Source organism: Coregonus lavaretus, assembly GCF_964263955.1.
Source record: "Coregonus lavaretus genome assembly, chromosome: 7".
In the NCBI taxonomy this organism is placed as follows: Eukaryota; Metazoa; Chordata; class Actinopteri; order Salmoniformes; family Salmonidae; genus Coregonus; species Coregonus lavaretus.
This window is the reverse complement of record NC_139994.1, coordinates 28,078,547-28,086,408: the sequence shown is the minus strand read 5'-3', so window position 1 is coordinate 28,086,408 and position 7,862 is coordinate 28,078,547.

Sequence of the window (7,862 nt, the reverse complement as noted above, 5' to 3'; positions counted from 1 at the left end):
GCCACTCTCTCTCTCCATCCCTCCTCTATCCATCCCCCTCTCCATTCCCCCTCTCTTCCACTCTCTTGAAAGCCTCCCCTGACTCCATGACAATGTTGCATAATACTCACCATGGGGAGTGATAGAGACAGCATGAGATAGTGGACTCACTGTATAATAGAGCTAGAACTATACTGTACATTTTGAATATCTAGTGTATTACAGTGGGGGAAAAAAGTATTTAGTCAGCCACCAATTGTGCAAGTTCTCCCACTTAAAAAGATGAGAGAGGCCTGTAATTTTCATCATAGGTACACGTCAACTATGACAGACAAAATGAGAAAAAAAAATCCAGAAAATCACATTGTAGAATTTTTAATGAATTTATTTGCAAATTATGGTGGAAAATAAGTATTTGGTCAATAACAAAAGTTTCTCAATACTTTGTTATATACCATTTGTTGGCAATGACACAGGTCAAACGTTTTCTGTAAGTCTTCACAAGGTTTTCACACACTGTTGCTGGTATTTTGGCCCATTCCTCCATGCAGATCTCCTCTAGAGCAGTGATGTTTTGGGGCTGTCGCTGGGCAACACGGACTTTCAACTCCCTCCAAAGATTTTCTATGGGGTTGAGATCTGGAGACTGGCTAGGCCACTCCAGGACCTTGAAATGCTTCTTACGAAGCCACTCCTTCGTTGCCCGGGCGGTGTGTTTGGGATCATTGTCATGCTGAAAGACCCAACCACGTTTTATCTTCAATGCCCTTGCTGATGGAAGGAGGTTTTCACTCAAAATCTCACGATACATGGCCCCATTCATTCTTTCCTTTACACGGATCAGTCGTCCTGGTCCCTTTGCAGAAAAACAGCCTCAAAGCATGATGTTTCCACCCCCATGCTTCACAGTAGGTATGGTGTTCTTTGGATGCAACTCAGCATTCACGACGAGTTGAGTTTTTACCAAAAAGTTATATTTTGGTTTCATCTGACCATATGACATTCTCCCAATCCTCTTCTGGATCATCCAAATGCACTCTAGCAAACTTCAGACGGGCCTGGACATGTACTGGCTTAAGCAGGGGGACACGTCTGGCACTGCAGGATTTGAGTCCCTGGCGGCGTAGTGTGTTACTGATGGTAGGCTTTGTTACTTTGGTCCCAGCTCTCTGCAGGTCATTCACTAGGTCCCCCCGTGTGGTTCTGGGATTTTTGCTCACCGTTCTTGTGATCATTTTGACCCCACGGGGTGAGATCTTGCGTGGAGCCCCAGATCGAGGGAGATTATCAGTGGTCTTGTATGTCTTCCATTTCCTAATAATTGCTCCCACAGTTGATTTCTTCAAACCAAGCTGCTTACCTATTGCAGATTCAGTCTTCCCAGCCTGGTGCAGGTCTACAATTTTGTTTCTTGTGTCCTTTGACAGCTCTTTGGTCTTTGCCATAGTGGAGTTTGGAGTGTGACTGTTTGAGGTTGTGGACAGGTGTCTTTTATACTGATAACAAGTTCAAACAGGTGCCATTATTACAGGTAACGAGTGGAGGACAGAGGAGCCTCTTAAAGAAGAAGTTACTGGTCTGTGAGAGCCAGAAATCTTGCTTGTTTGTAGGTGACCAAATACTTATTTTCCACCATAATTTGCAAATAAAATCATAAAAAATCCTACAATGTGATTTTCTGGAGAGAAAAAATCTCAATTTGTCTGTCATAGTTGACGTGTACCTATGATGAAAATTACAGGCCTCTCTCATCTTTTTAAGTGGGAGAACTTGCACAATTGGTGGCTGACTAAATACTTTTTTCCCCCACTGTATAAGCCCATATGGGCTGGGTTTCTGAAAGATGCAATACCCTGAAATAACAAATGAATCAATAAATCAAATCATGTACTAGAACCTCGATAAAGAGGTACAGTAGAAAGCACTAAAAAAATACCAAAGCACTCTTCAGATTTTGTGAAGAAAAAAACAACATAAACTTGATATTTTCACAAGGACATCAAAATCACATTCTACTGTCTCGCCTATTGTAAAAAAAAGTACGTATTTTATGCGCTCAGGGACACGCTTCATGAAGACATGGGACGACCTTCCACAGGAAGACACCCCCATCCGTCAATGTGGAGCTCCATTGGAGCGAGGAGCAGCTTGTTGTTGGGCGAAACCTTGAGATGAACCATGGCTCCCTGAGCTAATGGGGAAGAACACTAGCTGTACTTGGAAAACAATGCCTGGACATTTGTCTTGTGTAAGGGAGTTATCAGGGTATTGATAGCGTGTGTCTAACTGTCTGTCTGTCTGTCTAACTGTCTGTCTGTCTCCTGTGTGAAGTAGGTCTCCCTACTATGTGGTGTGAATCTTGATTATAAGAGACTGCACTGTGTCTGCCTATATGAGTCTACTGTCTTTCAGACTTGTCTTTCTTTAACATATCTATCTCTCGTTTTTGTGCCTTCCCTGTTATGCTTCACCCCTATTCAAGTACATCCATCCTCACACAGGGTTTGACTTCCTCTGTTGCGAGTTTGTCGTTTCATCCATGATGATGACCCTGTCTATTTCTATTGTGGTGATATTTGTCACACTGTGTCTCTCAAAATACTTTGTGACCTGACCATTCAAAAGCTTCTGGAATCTTCCTGCCACCCACCGAATCAACAACGCCAATATCTGTAGACACGACACAATCTCCTGCCACGATCAAGAAATAACCGTCCACCACCCATCGTTTGGGAAGCTGCCTTAAAAAGGCAATACTGAACTTTTGCCTTTGGGGGTGCTCTAGAGCTTAAAGGGGACCTCTAAATGGATGGAAATGTTGTCCAGAAAATATCTAATTGGAGAGAAAAAGGGACACATTCCTACACCCATGAGAAAAAGCATATAGTGTTTGCCTAAGGATTTGTGTGTTTTCATGAGATCAGACATGGATTATGCATATAAACCACACAGCAAACATTCAAGCCAAAATCTGCCAACAATTAACTTCCATAGTGTATCTTTAACACATAACACTATGGAGGACTGACTTTGCATGTTTCTCTGTAGCTCGATGGCTTCAGCTTAAGCAGAGAAATGGGTGACAAGCACCAGTCAATCACCCTGACAACCCAGCACAGCCTGTAGAGCCGCACTATCAATCTATTACTTCCATCCCTTCCCAGATAACACCAGCTCTAATTACAACTGGATGCGCATTTGTACCCTTTGGCACTTCATTTTAAAACCCTATCTAAAATGGTTTCCCCTCACAGAATTCATTTAAGAGTATAGGAAGCAGGAGCCGTGGTGCAAATCATGGTATATGACAGGACCTTTCATGGGAAAACTCCTCTGCCACACCTTTCAGAATTATTTTGAATTTTGGAGTTAGCGCTGTAGTGCTGCTTTGCGATTTCTGTGGTAATGTTGTCCACATGTTCATTGTTATTGTCTGATTTCTGTGGTAATGTTGTCCACATGTTCATTGTTATTGTCTGATTTCTGTGGTAATGTTGTCCACATGTTCATTGTTATTGTCTGATTTCTGTGGTAATGTTGTCCACATGTTCATTGTTATTGTCTGATTTCTGTGCTAATCTCTCTTTCCTTCCTTCTCGCCCCCTCTCTCCTGTTTCCCATCTATGAATGAAACGGGGTGAGTGAAAAAAAGAATAGAGACAGATGGTGAGTTTAATTTGAGCATCGACATGTAATTCCCTCTCCTTTGCCATTGCTTCTATAAATACACCTCTGTCTCACCCCCACACCCATTCACCCATTCCCTCCATGTACTGGGATCCATCTTTCCACATACAGTGAGGGAAAAAAGTATTTGATCCCCTGCTGATGTTGTACGTTTGCCCACTGACAAAGAAATTATCAGTCTATAATTTTAATGGTAGGTTTATTTGAACAGTGAGAGACAGAATAACAACAACAAAATCCAGAAAAACGCATGTCAAACATGTTATAAATTGATTTGCATTTTAATGAGGGAAATAAGTATTTGACCCCTCTCAATCAGAAAGATTTCTGGCTCCCAGGTGTCTTTTATACAGGTAACGAGCTGAGATTAGGAGCACACTCTTAAAGGGAGTGCTCCTAATCTCAGCTTGTTACCTGTATAAAAGACACCTGTCCACAGAAGCAATCAATCAATCAGATTCCAAACTCTCCACCATGGCCAAGACCAAAGAGCTCTCCAAGGATGTCAGGGACAAGATTGTAGACCTTCACAAGGCTGGAATGGGCTACAAGACCATCGCCAAGCAGCTTGTTGAGAAGGTGACAACAGTTGGTGCGATTATTCGCAAATGGAAGAAACACAAAATAACTGTCAATCTCCCTCGGCCTGGGGCTCCATGCAAGATCTCACCTCGTGGAGTTGCAATGATCATGAGAACAGTGAGGAATCAGCCCAGAACTACACGGGAGGATCTTGTCAATGATCTCAAGGCAGCTGGGACCATAGTCACCAAGAAAACAATTGGTAACACAGGTCCCCCTGCTCAAGAAAGCACATATACAGGCCCGTCTGAAGTTTGCCAATGAACATCTGAATGATTCAGAGGAGAACTGGGTGAAAGTGTTGTGGTCAGATGAGACCAAAATGGAGCTCTTTGGCATCAACTCAACTCGCCGTGTTTGGAGGAGGAGGAATGCTGCCTATGACCCCAAAAACACCATCCCCACCGTCAAACATGGAGGTGGAAACATTATGCTTTGGGGGTGTTTTTCTGCTAAGGGGACAGGACAACTTCACCGCATCAAAGGGACGATGGACGGGGCCATGTACCGTCAAATCTTGGGTGAGAACCTCCTTCCCTCAGCCAGGGCATTGAAAATGGGTCGTGGATGGGTATTCCAGCATGACAATGATCCAAAACACACGGCCAAGGCAACAAAGGAGTGGCTCAAGAAGAAGCACATTAAGGTCCTGGAGTGGCCTAGCCAGTCTCCAGACCTTAATCCCATAGAAAATCTGTGGAGGGAGCTGAAGGTTCGAGTTGCCAAACGTTGGCCTCGAAACCTTAATGACTTGGAGAAGATCTGCAAAGAGGAGTGGAACAAAATCCCTCCTGAGATGTGTGCAAACCTGGTGGCCAACTACGAGAAACGTCTGACCTCTGTGATTGCCAACAAGGGTTTTGCCACCAAGTACTAAGTCATGTTTTGCAGAGGGGCAAATACTTATTTCCCTCATTAAAATGCAAATCAATTTATAACATTTTTGACATGCGTTTTTCTGGATTATTTTGTTGTTATTCTGTCTCTCACTGTTCAAATAAACCTACCATTAAAATTATAGACTGATCATGTCTTTGTCAGTGGGCAAACGTACAAAATCAGCAGGGGATCAAATACTTTTTTCCCTCACTGTACTGGGATGGGGCGAGGGATGGCGGTTGCCTAGCAACCGCACCCTGTCTTGCGGGTCACATGACGTGGGTTTACTGACACTGAATTCAGGGGTAGTAACACACTGGTACACAAAGCTTGGCATAGTTGCTGGCATCAGGCACCACATCAGAAACACACACACGGATACTAACAACAAGATAGTCTCCTCACATCTATTTACCATGGGGTGACAAAGAAGTGTCTGTCAACGATTGTATGCTTTTACTGTAGGCTGAATGTTAGATGCATCATTACGTAACTATTGCTTAAGCCTTTACAATTGAAAATGGAAGGAAATGGAAGCAGAGGGAAATAGGGAAGTCATTCTGGATGACAGAAAATGGTTGATGAGCAGCAGAGCTGATATGTAGATATTTGATGCAGTGGTTGCATGTAGGTCGTAAGTGGGTTTGTGGGCATGGCTTTAGTCACACTATCCAGCATCTCTCCTCTCTCTCTTGCGCTCTCTCTCCTTCTCTCTCCAACTGTGATATTGTCACCACAGAATAGGAGGTTACTCAAAGAAGAGCAGCACTTTAGCAGACAAGTGTCATTCGGTATGTTCCAAGCGATGTTGAAGCAAGGAACATTGAATAAGGCCCAGTCCCGGTGAGCTCAGCTCAGTCGGCTAGATGTACCAACGAGGAAGTGAACAATCACGCCTCTGAGCATTTACCTTCACAGGCTGACGTCAGGCCCACCACTCCCATTGGAGGTGAGGCAGAGCCACCGAGCGCTCTGATTGGATGTTAGGGGCCAGCCTGTTGCTGGGCTGTGTCCATGGAGATTGCTATCACTGTTTCCGCGCCACATCGGGCGCCAGGGTATTAATGGAAAGAGGAACTGGTGGACGAGAGAGGGAGAGACAGGCACATGGTTCAATTAAGAGAGAGTGATGGAGAGACAGAGAGATAGAGAGAGAGAGAATTCTGGGATTGTTGTAGGCAGTTAAGATAGCTGATTCAGATGAGAGACCCAAGGGGCTCAACAGGTAGTTAGCACTGATCTAGAATCAGTTGTGTTAATTTGATCATAATTAGTCCATCAGGGTTGTTCCACAAAATAAGTGCCCTTTGATATTTTAAGTAGAAATTGTGCACCAATATAGAATCTTAAAAGCATGTAATATTACATCAAGTACCCTTTAAAATAGACCACATGAAGAATTCCATAAATCAGATGTTTTATATGAATAAAGGCATATAAAGAGAAAGAAAGAAAGAAAGAAAGAAAGAAAGAAAGAAAGAAAGAAAGAAAGAAAGAAAGAAAGAAAGAAAGAAAGAAAGAAAGAAAGAAAGAAAGAAAGCTGGTGAGTGAAGCCCCTTATTCCCATTGCACAAGCAATATGAATTTCTCAAGGCAACTGATTTAATGGCAGTAGTTAATCCCTTGAGATGGTGGGCCAGTCTCAGCTCTACTCCCCACAGAACACAGTGTACAATACCACAATAACAACACATTGTAAATATTAGTTTTTCTACAAGAAAACACTATTTGGGAGCTCATCTGGATTTTGAACCCTGGAACTCTCATAGCTCAGTATGCTGTGAATCACCAGGATGATTGTTAAGAGTGTATAATAGTCTTGAAATAAAGGCGTCTTGGCCTTATGTGTATGACTTTCAGGTGTTTCCTTACGGACATTTTCATTTACAGAATGAGGTATGAAGAGCCAGTCACCACCCTCTTAATGGTTAAGGCTTCAAAATGCACCCAACATCGTGCTGATCTCTGCAACTCACTGCTCCCTCTGGTGGCCTGTCTGGGTAACATGTTTCTCCTCTGATCTGGAATTCAGTATAATTGCAAAGTCATTATATGATGAGATGTAAACATGATCATTTTGAGATTATTACCATAAGGTGTTTGTAAAAAAATACAAATCATTTAAAAAATATGTATTTATTAAAAGGATAGTGCAGCAAAAGTACATATGTATACAGTGCATTCGGAAAGTATTCAGACCCCTTTACTTTTTCCACATTTTGTTACGTTCCAGCCTTATTCTAAAATGGATAACATTGTTGTTTTCCCCATCATCAATCTACACACAATAGCCCATAATGACAAAGGTTTTTTAGAAATGTTAGCAAATTTATTACAAGTAAAAAACTATGACATTGACGTAAGTATTCAGACCCTTTACTCAGTACTTTGTTGAAGCACCTTTGGCAGCAATTACAGACTCGAGTCTTCTTGGGTATGACGCTAATAACTTGGCACACATGTACAGTGGCTTGCGAAAGTATTCACCCCCCTTGGCATTTTTCCTACTTTGTTGCCTTACAACCTGGAATTAAAATAGATTTTTTGAGGGGATCGTATCATTTGATTCTTTATAAAAAAAAAAAAATGTTTTTAACCTTTATTTAACCAGGTAAGCCAGTTGAGAACAAGTTCTCATTTACAACTGCGACCTGGCACAACATGCCTACCACTTTGAAGATGCAAAATATTTTTTCTTGTGAAACAAACAAGAAATAAGACCAAAAAACTGAAAA